The following is a 14578-nucleotide window of genomic DNA, read 5'->3' on the forward strand; positions in this document are numbered from 1 at the left end:
AAATTTTATGAGATTATTTGAGGGCATCTGCAGAAATTATTATGTTGCTTTTCCCTTTTGATTTATTACCATGGGACAATATTAGTAAGTGAACTATTAATAAGTAAATCTTGATAATCTAAGAATAAAATTGCATAATGTTCTAGAAATAATATCTTCAAATATTTACTATAGTGTTTTTATTGGTTTGATTTTTACATCTATCTCTGAAATCCCCTTGTGAAAATTGTACTTGACCACCCGTTTCCTATATTACAGATACCCCTTACCAAACATCCTTCTTATTTTTTTAAGTGAAACCACCTAGCATACTATGTAACTAGAATAAAATCTCCCTAAGATTGCATGTCTTTGTTTTATTTAATAATAATTCATTCTAAAGTTGTAGAAGTATGTTTAATGTATTTCTTTAGGAACAATGGTATCTCCAATAAACTCAAGGATATTTCTTTTATTGACTATAATTTCCTTATACCATTCCAAATCCTTAGTAGAAATCTTTTGGCTAAAATAATCTTAATGGTACTTGTAGCTATGAAGGAAGAAGAAAGAGTCCATTGCAAGAGTTAATGCAGACCCAGAAACAAAGAAAACCTATCAGGAGAAGACTGTGATGTTGAAGTAAGATTCATGATGGACTCATCAAAACATAAGCCCTCTTTGGAAATCGAAATGGCAGAGGTAGGTGTACTTCATATAGTGTGCATGGCTTCTTGAACTGTCTTATCTGGATATTATGCAAAGGTAAGACTTAAAAGATGGAGAATTTGGGAAGTACTAGATCACAGATGCTTGAATATCTACAGTTCCCAGAGTTAGAATAAACCTATTCTAAGTGAATATGGTAAGAATCTTCTAAGGTAGGACACAGTAATTCCCACTTCCTAATATTCTTGCCTACGTGTAAAGCCCCACTTTTGATTTTGGCTAGGTTAGTGATTTGCTTTTAGCAAATAAAGTGCAGCAGAGATGATAGGACATCGCTTCCAAGACTAGGTTACAAAAAGACCCTGTGTCCTATTTCTCTTGGCATTTTGGACTCTCTGATTAGCTTGCTGTGAGGAAAGCCAGCTGCCAGGATATTGTGTTCAATAGCAAGGAATTGAGGCTGCTCTCTAAGTCAGTAGCCAGGAAGAAACCAAGGCCCCAGGTCAACAGGCTATAAGGTATGGAAGTATGCAAACAATTCCCTGAGTGAGATTGAAGGAGGACTTCTCTCCCAGTCAAGCCTTCAGAATTATAAAGATTTTTATTTTCATAATTTTTATTTCTCATAAAAATTTTTATTTTTTTAAGTTTCATGCATGTAAGTTTTTATAAAAAAAACTCATTTTATAATTTTTATTTATCATAAAGTTGTAATTAAGCTCTGAATTATAGCTTAATTACAACTTTATGAGAAACTTTGATCCAGAGATAGCTAGCCAAGCCATAACTGAATTCCTGACTCACAGAGACTGTGATAAATATTTTTTGTTTCAAGTTGCTAAGTTTTGGGGAAATTTTTTATGTACCAACAAAGAATTAATTCACTGGAAAAAAATAATGAAGTATATGTCACAGATAGTTGATTATTTTGGGTAGGGACTCTAGTTTGGGACTCGGCCATGGAATAAGATATTTAATAGAGTCATAGTGTAGGAAATACAATGATACGTTCAAGAATGTATCATGGTATAAAGCATCCTGCCGCATAATATTATACCAAAACATCCACTTTCATGATTCTACTTGAGTCCTCATATACAGATGCTGACCTGTCTTAGAAAAGGCGATACAATATCTCTGATGGAGCCAAGCAAAGACAACACTTTTCCTTTTTCACTTCCCAATGACCCAACCTGAAAACTTTGAAAGTGACATAGAAATATTTGCAAAAAAATCTGGCAGATCCCAAGTAAAGCCACCCATGTAAATGATCCTTAAGTAGCCTGTTTCACATATCAAAGGCTGCAGGGAAGCCACTCTTCTTATACATCTCCTGCTCCAACCACACATAACAGTCTACTCATTAGTAAGTCTCTTCTGTATGCTTTTAAGGAATTTAGTTCCCAGGCTTCAACATAGCTGAGGCATAGAGAGACAGATGATGGACTTGTATTCAGAGATATCAAACAGATAGCATGAAAGAGCAGCAGCAGTGAAAGCAATGAAGTCTTCTTACTCCTATCAGTGTTCTTTTACTGATAGAGCCATGAACTGTTAAACACATTCACAATGTTTTCCACCTTTATATTTGCCTTGTTATAATCATTAAAATTAATCAATCTCCAAATACACAATGTCCAATGTTCTTTTCTATTTTAAGATGTAATTTTATTTAATATTGACATTGCACGTGCATTTCTAGAACCTGCCTGCAGCAGTGACTTGGCCAATCAGATACTGTGGTATCCTGGTTAATAAAGTAGTCTCTAAGCAGACTTCCTGCATTTGAACCAACCATGGCTCTCCTCCTTACGGGCTTTGTTACCTTGGGCAAATGACTTAATGTCTTCCAGGCTTCAGTGTCCCTACTTACTTATAGCATTATTTTGAGGAATCAATGAATTAATGCTTGTTAAGTGCTTAGAACAGCAATAGCTCCCCAAATGGTCTCCTTCTGTTTAGCTCTTAGTTCTGCAATAAAAAACCGGTTCTGCTGGAGGAAGGTAGAAATGATAGTGAACAAGAAAAGAAACTTTAAACTTTTCCAGTGCTGAGATGTTCCTTTTGCCTCAGGAGTCATCCTGACCCACAAAGAGTGTTAATGGTGTGACATTAGGCTACTTTGAAAATCCCACATTAATATTAATACTCGTGGGACAGTCTCTGGAGGCCCATACTTGGACTTGCTTACACCCTAGCCCTTCTTGGTCTTAATTCATGCATATTCACTCAGATAGGTATGACTTACACTAGGAGAAAATTGGCTTATTGGGCCATTATTATTTTTTTTAAGAGAGAGAGAGAATTTTAATATTTATTTTTTAGTTTTCCGCGGACACAACATCTTTGTTTGTATGTGGTGCTGAGGATCGAACCCCGGCCGCACGCATGCCAGGCGAGCGCGCTACCGCTTGAGCCACATCCCCAGCCCGGGCCATTATTTTTTTATCTTATGTTTTCTTTTGAAAAACAAATGATTGATTCTCTTGCCCCGCTAGAAGCAGAGAAAATCATAAACTTAAAACAACTATCTGCATAAAAACCTTTCCAGACAACAGTCCTACTGACAGAACATCATATATTTGGGCTAGAAAGCCAAATTTGCTTATTTGCTGTCCCTTAATAATCTAGAAAAAAAGCTGATACTGGTAGCTTTCCCATGATTATCTTTCCTAAAGTGTCAACAGTGAAGAGTCTTCCTGCCGCCACCCCCCCATCACCACCAGGAAGAAAAAATGAAGGGCTAATGACTGGCAAGCTAGAGGCAAGAGGTCCACCCATACTGGTTCTCTGGGATAGATTCTATAACTTGGAGAAAGGCTTCTGGTTCCAGAGGTTGGCCTGGGGATTCTACAAGCCATAAAGTTCTCCCTGCCTCTCACTAGACAAATCAACACATACAAGCACACACTCAAAGCATCTGTCTGAGATATCTTGTGGACACATATACTTCTCACATATACTCACACTTCAGTACACTTACATGCATTTGGATGTATGATGTCACTGGGTTCAAGCTGTTAAGAATAAGAGATCATGAAAGTGTCAGAAAAAGGAGCTTTCTGACTGAATGCTATCAAAGCAAAACTAAGTCACAGAGCTCTTGTTAAGCCTTCAGTGGGATTTCCAAGGGTAAAGTGCCAGACCAGTAATAGCTCCCTGGAAGTGTTTAATATTTATCTTTAAATCCAGTTCCTTAAAGTCTGATGATTTAGGGTACTGAATTTTATCTGGCTCTGAAATAATAAAAGAGGAAGATAAATTTCAGCCAACCAATCAGCATGCACCAATTGATCAGGCAGTACCCGTGGATAGAGAGGTGATTGACACACTATTTCTACCTGGGGACATATAATAGGGGAGATAAGACTAACATACATGAAACAGCCTAACCCAAGATTGGTGTTAGACCATCCATGCCTGAAAGGACCTTGTTTTGTGAAAAATTCATTTTGCCAATGAGACACATATATCAGGGAATGTTAAGTAACCTTCTTATGGTCATACAACCAGATAATAGATCAATTCTTCTAGATAGAATTACTCTCTCTGTCCATTTACATTAATTTGTAACTTTATAAAAACTTTAATGTGGCCCTATGTTTCATTTGGCCGGACCCACATGTCCCTTCTCCATGATTGTGAGTTCCCAGAGGTAAGAAATTGATCTGGCATTTTTCTAGAGCCAAGAGTCACTGAAGTCATAATTATGAAGGAGCTCAATTTATCAACCTAAATGGTGTGAAAGAGGCAAATACAATAATCTAGGCAAATTTTTTCTTGGTCCTGGGCTTAATCAAATATGATAGGTAGCACAGCTAGTAAAAATCTTAACCTTGGATACAAATTTAAGATAAGGCATTTCAAACTTGGCATAAAAATCAGAGACCTGTTTGCAAGCCCTTCTGTTTTCTTTTCCATATTAACCTCAGTTTTTGTATAATTTTACATATGAGGGCAGTGCATTTTCATTTCAACCAGTAAGAAAAGGTCAGGTTCCTCAGGTGCTTTTTGCTCTTCATATTCACAGACAAAATTGTTGGAAGGTTTTGATGTAGCTCTCTCCTAAGGGTTTTTGAAAATTATACCAGGTCATTCAATCATCAAACATTTATTTCAACAAACATTTAAAAAATATTCTGCTCTTTGCCAAATACTAGGCAAGTTGTCAACCTCAACTTAGCTGTTAAACTAATGAACAATTACTCTAAACCCAGGTGGCAGTGGGGAGGCAGGGAATCAGCATGGCCGTTGCATGATTTTCTGGGACTGCTGCAACAAGTTACCACAAACCTGGTGGTTTAAGCAACAATTTATTCTCTCAGAGTTCTGGAGGCTAGAACTCTGAAATCAAGGTGTCAGCAGGGCCATGTTTCTCCTAAAGACCCTAGGAAAAAATCTTCTTTGCCTCTTCTTAGTTTCTGATGGCTCCTGGCAATTTCTTAGGATTCCTTGGCTTATAACTGTAGCATTGTAATTTCTGTTTTTTTCTTCTTATATCTCTCTGTGATCTGTCTTCTTTCTGTAAGGACACTCGTCACTGGATACAGAGCCCACCCTAAGTGGAGGCTGACTTTATCTCTAGATTCTTAAATAATTATATCTGCACACATCCTACTTCGAAATAAGGTTTTATTGTGAGGTTCCAGGTGGCATGAATTTGAATGGGGGGGCAATGTTCAACCCATTGCTAGTTGAGTCTGTGTTGATAAGATTGACAGTAAAAAGATAACAATGGAGGGAAACTATTTGTTCTGCATGGGTGATTTCCTCCCATCTGGCTGTTGGTTCTTCACAGTTCTATTCCTTCTCCTGCATTCATCTAGATCTAAAATGGTCACTTGGATTCTATCTCCTGATGAGCATGATTCTTTGACTGGTTCTTGTGTGTCTGTGATGCTCCTGACCTATGTGGATCTGAGTGTTGCCCTTAATTATCTACCTTCTTTTATTTAGCAAATATTCACTAGATCCTTCTTATGTGTCAGGCACCATCTTAGATGTTGGGTTCTCACGTGATGAGCATGACAGGCAAGTTCCTACCCTCATGGAGTAAACACCCTAGTTGGTAGAAGGAATGGGGGATGAGAATAAATAAATAAATAAATAAGCAAATAGATACTCAGTATCCAGAACAGTTTCTAACACAAAGTAGATATTCAATAGTTATATTCAATAGAATTAACAAGATAGTTTCTGATAGTAACATGGGATATGAAGGAAAAGGATTGATGTGAAGTTGAGCGTTAAGGTATGGCTAAGATGGAAGGCTTCTTGAAAAGGTGATGATATGTGACAACTAACATGTGAAGAAAAGGAAGGAGCCAGCTGAGGAGATGTGTCTAAGTTAAGGAAAGAGCAAATGAAACATCAGTGAATCGGTAACCAGCTGATTATATTTGGGAACAGAAAGAGAATAATGTAGTGAGACAACCAAGCAAGGGAGAGAGTAGTACAGCTGGTGTGAGAAAGGCTAAGGAGAGCTCAGTTATGCTGAACACTACAGATCACACAAAGGAGCTTGGGTTCGATTTCCAGTGAGATTAGAAACCATTTGAGGTTTAAGCAGTGAATTAATGTGATTTAAGCCATGAATTAAAAGATCACCAGGGCTGCTTTGAGGAGAAAGGATTGTAGGAGGCAAGAATGGAAGAAAAAAGTATATAAGTTAGCATGTATTAGCACATACACAAGTTGTAGGTGTAAAGATATTGACTTATGGTGAATCTGGAAAGGACTGGGTTGGACAAAGCTGCAGGGTTGGTCTGGTCCCAGAGAAACTCATACATTAGCTTAAACATGCTGAATAAATAGTATTCTTTCCCAGGTCTGCCACAATGTGAAAAAGACTGGAAAGCACTGCTCTAATGAATGAATCTTTTTCATCCTTTATGACTATCTTTTTTTTTGGGGGGGGGGATTGAACACAGTGGGCTCAAGGGTGCTTAATCACTGAATAACATCCCCAGCCCTTCTATTTTTTATTTTGAGACAGTCTTGCTGAGATGCTCAGTGCCTCATTAAGTTGCTGAGGCTGGCTTTGAACTTGTCGTCCTCCTGCTTCAGCCTTCTGAGTTGCTGGGATACAGCTATAGGCATGTCCCATCACACCCAATCCATCATGCTTCTTTTATACACCAAGTTTGAAGAATTTACCATTGTGGTTACCAGCCTTCAAGATAACCTCTACTGATTCCTACACATTGGCATTCACATCCTTGTGTATTCTCCTCCACATAGTGTCAGAGCCTCATTTGGGTAACTCACAGAACATAACAGAAGAGATGGCCTATCACTTCTAATATTAAAACAACATGGCTTATGTCTGGTGTTCTTTCTCTCTCTCCTTCTCTCTCAACCCCCTCTTTCCATTCATGTTCATGTATTCAAATAGCATTTTTTTTTTTTTTTTTAGAATACTCAGGTATTCCTCAAGTGGAGAGGTTGCCTGGTTAAAAAAAAAAAAAAAAAGAACAACAACAACAAAAACTCAGCCAGTAAGTGCTCTTGAAAGCAGCCCCAGACATCCTTAATCAGAACTATCCACCTAAGCTTGTTCTAGATTCCTGACACTTAGAGATGGTGAAATAATATGCTTGTTGTTCTAAGTTTCTCAGTTTTTCGTGTAATTTGTTTCATGGAACTAGATAATAAATGCATTCCCTTTTTGAGTCCTGCTCTCACAAGGTAGAAACTGGAGACTCTATTAACCTCCCTCGCAGTTAGGGCAAAGGCAAATGACCTGAGCTAAGTGCCAATCTGACCCAACTGACTGAGACTTCTAATCGATGGGGGCCAGGGTGGGAAACATGAAGGAAAGGATACTACAAAGAGTACATTTTGGTGAAAGTAGTGGAGGGAGGTTCAGCTTTCAGAGGAGGCACAGTTGCTAGTGGTGAATATCATACCAGCCTCTGTCCTGGTGAACTGCTGTGCCTGTCCCAGCAATGGTGGATTTGTGGAAGTCATCACTGTTGTCTGCTGGTGAAGTGTGGATATCATTCCCAACTGCCTGGCCTTCAAGTATTCTTACTCCAGGATGTTCTTTTATATATTTTGCTTAGACTATATAAGTTTAAGGGGCTCTGTTGTTGACAACTAGGAACTCTGACATATAAGCCTTCAAAGGTAAGTAACAGCTGAACCTATTGGAACATGTCTGTAATCCCAGTGACTTGGGAGGCTGAGGCAGGAGGATTCCAAATTTGAGGCCTGCTGCAGCTAGGTCCTAAGCAACTTAGGAAGACCCTGTCTTAAAATAAAATATTTAAAAAGGGATGGGGATATGGCTCAGTGGTTAAGAATCCTTTGGTTCAATCCCCAGTACCTAAGGGTGAGTAACAGAAAATACTGCCTCAGAGTAGCTCAAATAAATGGAAATTAATGCATTTTCATAACAAGAAGTATGGAGGAAGGAGATGGCAAAGGTGTGCCATCAAGACTCAGGCTCCATTTTGCAAGAGTGGTGTCCTATGTGCACTTGTTTTATCCTCCCTGGTTGGTTACAGTTTTTGGCAGTTCCAAGCACAGCATTAGATTAGACATGACAGTGTCCAAAAGTAAAAAGATCACCTGAGGAGGTCTGAGGAGTTCTTGGAGAGGGGTCCCCAATTCAGGACCAGTGGGATTTTTGACAATCATCACAGAAATGAATTCAAGGATGTGTCAATTAGAGGTGCAGATAGATTTATTTAGGAAAGCAGAGACACATTTGAGGGAGAGTGTTGGTTATCTGCTGAGAGTGAGAAGTCTTGTTCTGGGGTTCTACTATTTATAGAGGGACAGTAGCTAGAGGCTCTATTAGAGGTGGAGTCAGAACAGAGTTATGCAATTTCTTTCCAGTTTTTCTAGGGTTGCACATTGCCCTCAGAGCATGTTAACTTTTGGAGCCAAGGGCACAAGATGAATTCCTCACTCAGTTGCTTGTTTCGCATTCCAATGGTTCTTGGGCCTTTTCTGCACTTCAGTGGTTCACTGGAATTTCCTAAATTCCAAGGATTCACAGGCACTTTTCTTTTGTGATTCAGTACACCTCTGCCCCACCCATCCCCAAATTCCTATCTCAGAAGGAGACTCTATATTCCTTTTGTCCCTTTTTTAGCTCAGGAATATTTCTCAAGAGCCCTCTACAGATTTTCCTTCATGTCCTGCTGGCTATAATTTGGTCAGATGCTCCTTCCTAAACCAGTCATAGGTAAGGAAAATGGTATTACAGTTGCCTCCGATATATTAGTTTCAACCACCAGGATCAGGGGAAGGAGCCAGACCCCCTTAAAGACCTGGCCAGGTGGAAGAAAGTAGCTATTGAAAATATTATTAGGAGCTTAATAGATACTGAAGATTAATAGATGCTGAGTAAGCAACTGATATGTCTCCATAAGATATTACTAGAGGGTCCAGGCAAAGGTGACAGTAGTAATGGAGTGAGAACAGGGAGAAGAAGCAGATTAGGCATATATTATTTGCCAAAAATCTGGTGAATTATATTAGGAGGAAGGAAGGGAAAGGGATAAAGGTAATAATGCATTTAATTCAGACCTGGGCAATTAAATGAATAACACTTAAATAAGGAGGCATGGTTAAGAAACATGTTGAGGTGAAGGTGAAGTTATACCTTTAAATGGTTGCCACATAGGCAGCTCAATGTATGAATGCTAACAAGATTTCCCCTGATGAGTAAGAGAGGAATAGAGGTCCTCTATCGGGCACCCCAACAGTTGGAGGTTCAGGTAGAAAAGAAACTAGTAAAAGACAATGTTAAGACGGATTCCTGAAAAGAAGAAAACCAAGGCAGTTCTCAGAGGTCAAAGAGATGGCCAAGTAGTTGTTCCTAAACCTCCCTCCCCACTTCCCAAGCTCTCCACACTTCCCAAGCTCTCCCCCCTGCCCAAGCTACTCCACCCTAAATGTCTGTGTTTGTAAGTAACAACTACCTTCTTCATTTTAATTTGCATCTGTGTTCAAAGGCTCATAAAATAGATTTACTTCAAGTGAGTGTAAGTTCAAATTGAGCCTAAAAATCTCTGGAGACTGAAGAAAAATAGGAACATAATTGAAAAGAAAAGGAAAAACCAACACTTTCGAAAACCTGTCTACATTTTCTTCCTTGAATAATATTTGCAAGACATTTTCCTCATAAATGTCATGGCAAAGGCTTAAAAAAAAAACCACAAAATAAGCTTTGAGTGTATTTTTTAATATAAACTTTGAACATATCTTTTAATATTGCAAGCATTTTAGAACAAAAAATGAACAAGACTATCTCTTACTATTTTATTCAGGTAATACACTTTAAGCAGTTCACAAATATCCTTATGTTGCTTTAAATAGAACTGTTTCAAGTAGGACAAATGATATATTATGATCCTGTTTTTTAGATCTAAAATAAAAATTAAGGCATGTGCTTTTATTCTAATGAATGGAGGCTAAAGTTATAGTTTAAAAGGTACATCTCTTCCTCTAATTAAATCCTCAAAATCAGGCAGCCATCTACAGTTCATTAAAGTTCATAGTTTGCATAAAACCTTTATTATCTGAACTTTATGAGTTTCCTTCCTTTCAACACCCCACACTATCTAAAAAGAGGTCTAAATTCAGAAGACCCCGCAAAAAATGCAAAATAAGCCCTCACCAAGGCATACTGCTGTGCCTTGGTGAACCTGAAGGATTCTAACTGTCCTTGGAAACAAATGTTCTCCATAGGAAATAAAATGGTTCAAAGGGAGGAAAAAAAAAAAAAAAAAGCTTCCTAGGTGCAGGGGTACATCATGCTATAGGATGCTACTCTAGTGGCAGAGGCAGGAGAATGAAAAAGTCTATGCCAGCAGATGTAATTCAGTAGTAGACTACTTACCTGGCATGTGTAAGACCCTGGGTTTCATCCCCAGACTACGCGGCAATGCCCCACCCCCCCACAAACAAAAGAAAGAAAGAAAAGAATAGCTTATCTGCTACATCCACTTGCATCCAGGGATGTTATTTTGTTATTTATACTGGCCAAACCCAGAAAAGTGTACTCTTTCCCAACTAGATAAACATACACACAGCACATAGTTTAGAGATTCCTAAGAAAAGAAGAGGAAAGAAACTTAGTATTGCCCAGGAAGAAGGAGAGAAAACATTTGTATGGCATCATTTATTTTGCAGTTACTGAATAAGAAGAAAATACATGTCCGGTTAGTGAAAAAGCTCTCTATAAAATCTGAACCTTGATGAGTTGCAGATGGAGAAATTAAGGTCTCTTTGTTGGAGGAAGGTAATTCTAGTGCATATGGACACAAGAGGCAGAAGTGCAGAAGGAAAGTAGCAAAAGGATATACACAAGAGAAAGTCAGTGGAGAGGATTCAGTTCCCAGGGGAATTGAGGATATTTTAGGTGGGACAGGATTAGCAAAATAATAGGAACACAGAGTGTTTTGCTAGTTGTTTGTAGTATACTCACCTGGGTTTTTAATGAATTATTTAGTAATATGCTGTATATAATTCATTTTAAAATGGTGATTTGATCTTCCTGCAAATGTCCAGGGGATCATAAAAATCTCCGAAACTATATATAAAACTTGAAAAATACTGCCAGACAAAATTCTGAGATTTATGGGGAGGAATATTGTTTGGCAGTTAAATTTCTTTCTCTGGAGTCTCCCTTATATGGATTTGAATCTCTGTATGACCTTGGGTAAGTTACTTAGGGTTTTGATGCTCAAATCTATACAATCAAGAAGGTAACAACAATAACTATTTCAAATGATTGTGGTAATGATTAAATTAAAAATACATTAAGCACAGCATACAGCACGAAATGCAGAGCAATTGACTAAGTGGATACACATGCCAGTCTGGAAAATAGGATACAAACATACATTGGTCAGACCCTGCCCATTATTATATACAGAAAACAAAACCAAGGCAAAGATTTGAGTGCATCCAGCAGGGCTGGAGAGGGCACAAGGCCAATACTACTCTTAATGGCCATTAGGGCTTATTCACCTCAGGATATGAGCTCTAGGCTGTCACCTGGTCCCACCTACAGAGGATGGTAAACACAGGGCATAGGAGTCATAGAAGCCCAACTCTACTACTGACCAATTATGTGAACTTGGGCAGGCTATTAAATTTCTGTGATTATGTTTCCTCCATTAAAAAATAGGGATGACTAATAATAATACCCTCCTTATAGGATTGTTATGGAGATTGTATGAGTTAATATATTTAGAGCATTTTTTAGAGTATCTGGCACATAGTATAAATTTTAAAAACTACAGTAAAATGAATTATAATGTAATGTTATAATAAATTACAAATAGACCTCTAGAGTTCCAAATTCTACTTTGCTTCCCAATAAAAGCTTTGCAGATTGAATTTATGGAAAGAAAATGAGAAAGAAGGAAATTAAGAGAAGGTAGTTAGAAGTAGAAAGGAAAAGGAAGAAAATTTGCAGTATGGATAACTCATAGTATAGCCAATACTAAGAGGATAAAGTTTGAATAATATTTGTGAAAAAATATTTAGAGAAAATGAAGTATAAATAAAGACTATTTTGATAAAAGATTTTGTAGTTAGAACAAATTAATGTAAGATATAAGAAAAAAAATACCCCCCCCCAAAATGTAAGATATAAGAAAAAGAAAGCTTAAATATGAAATTTAAGATCTATCACAAAAGTTATATGCATTTAGACATTTGATTAATATATTATTTGATTAAATGTGGCTTAAATACTTAGCAACTAACCTGAGTCTGGTTCTTTGGACAGGGTGCTGACTGCAACAAACATATGAGGTTTATATGGTCTTCTGCATAAGACTAAAGAGGCAAATATTGGATGTTTTTCTCTCTTCCCTCCCCATGTCCTTCTAGTCTTCTTTCTCTCTGTATTTAGAAAAAAAAGAAAAAAAATTGGGGGGGGGAGGGGGGTCAAAACCACTTATTACTAAGCAAAGGATCAAGAAAGGCTTCCTGAAACTCTCAAATATTTAATACTCATATTCTCATCCATGAATGTGCACATTAATAACCAGGCACCTGGAGCCAGACATGGTGGCACATGCCTGTGACTTGGGAGGCTGAAGCAGGAGGATGGTGAGTTCAATGCTAGTGTCAGCAATTTAGTGAGGTTGTAAGCAACTTAGTTGTCTCATAATAAAAACATAAAATAGGACTGAGGATGTGGCTCAGGGGTTGAGTGCCCCTGGGTTCAATCCCTGGTACCAAAACCAAAACAAAACAAATAAACAAAAAAAAAAAAAAAAAAACCCAGGCACCTGAGTATGGGTCAAGCTGCACTGGTTTTCAGCACTGGGGAGGGAAGCTTGCTACAGAAGGTAAGGAAGTGTGTTAGTTATTTAGAATCTTTATTGGGCTTGGGTTGTAGCTTAGTGGTAGCAAGTGCTTGCTTGCCTAGCACACGTGAGGCACTGGGTTCATCCTCAGTGCCATGTAAAAATAAATAAATAAAATAAAGCTATTGTGTTAAAAATAAAAATAAAGAGAATCTTTCTTTCCCTTTCATCTCTTAAGTTAGTTGGAACCATGTCCACTTGTGTCATAGTCTAGCTGATCTAGATGTCATTAATCTTATACAGAGTGACTGCAACTCAGACCTGTCCAGGATGAGGGGCATTAGCTACTTTGAAAGGCAGCTTCAGGGATTTAAAAAAAAAAAAAATGTTTAGAAAAACTGATCTGCCCAGAAGCTCAGGAGATTGAGGCAGGAGAATCACAAGTTCAAGGCCAGCCTCAGTAATAAAAAGGGCTGGGAATGTAGCTCAGCAGTAAGTACCTCTGAGTTTGATCCTCAGTAAGTAGCCCCACCAGCCAAAAATTCATCAGGTAGGGGAAGATGCACAGATCCAGGGTTTTCTCAGTCTCAGCAAAAATCTGACCTCTGCTTTCTACTCTAACCTTATTCTGAACAGCATCTACTAAGACATAGCAAAGTAGTACGTGACCTCTGACCTGGAACATTGCCTTCTGTCCTTCAGTGTACTCCTCAATACTAAATGCTAAAACTAATAAATCTATACTTTCTTTAAAGTGAAAGAAATGGGAGTTATAACTTGTAGTTGTCAATCATAAAGCCAGGAAGGAAATCACACAGTTTTAGGAAAGAGGAATAAAGAATTTGAACATACCAAAACAATCTGCTCCTTGGGATAATGGTTCAGTGATAATAGTCACATGGACAAAGTGGTGCTACTCAATTCCCAATTTTTTTTTTTCATTTCTTCTCAAGAAAAATTCACTCCAAAGAGAGAGAGATAGAGATAGAGATATTGCTTAGAATAGAACAATGCAAAAAAAAAAAAAAAAAAAAAAAAGCTTTTTTTTTTTTTCACTCCAAACAGGAAAGGATGAAATTGATAATCAAGACAATAAAGTGTGATTGTGACAGAACATGAGCTCTAAGTTACCTCTAATCTCTTGGTCCAGGTGAATTGTTCTTTAAGCTCTGAAGCAAAGTGTGAGGATGAATAAATACCTCTTTTGGATAATTAAGCAGAAGGTTTGTGAGCATGTCAATGGAGTGCTAATCACTAGGAAATATCACGGGTTCACTGAGAACCAGTTGTGCCACTTGAATTTTATTTTCTTTTGTTAGAGGCAAGGAATTCTATCAACCAAAATGATGATTTTTTAGGAAGTTCTGCCATTAGTAATTCCAAACTATTTCCCAAGTACAGAATCTATGTTTTGGACGTGGGATGTAGTCTGAAACACTTATGGGATTTCATCCACTGCTTGTTGAGGTACTGTCATCCAAACAGCAAGGCAGAAACTTGAGGCACAAAGAGAGCAGGACATACTGCATGCCACCTGTTGAATGACTACACCAGGAGGTTGGGGTTCAGCTCAGGTGCCACATTTTGGAAAGAATTACATAAAGAAGACAATGAACAAGATGATGAGAAGACTTGGAGCAATGTCAAACAAG

Source organism: Callospermophilus lateralis, chromosome 2 (assembly GCF_048772815.1).
Source record: "Callospermophilus lateralis isolate mCalLat2 chromosome 2, mCalLat2.hap1, whole genome shotgun sequence".
Lineage (NCBI taxonomy): Eukaryota > Metazoa > Chordata > Mammalia > Rodentia > Sciuridae > Callospermophilus > Callospermophilus lateralis.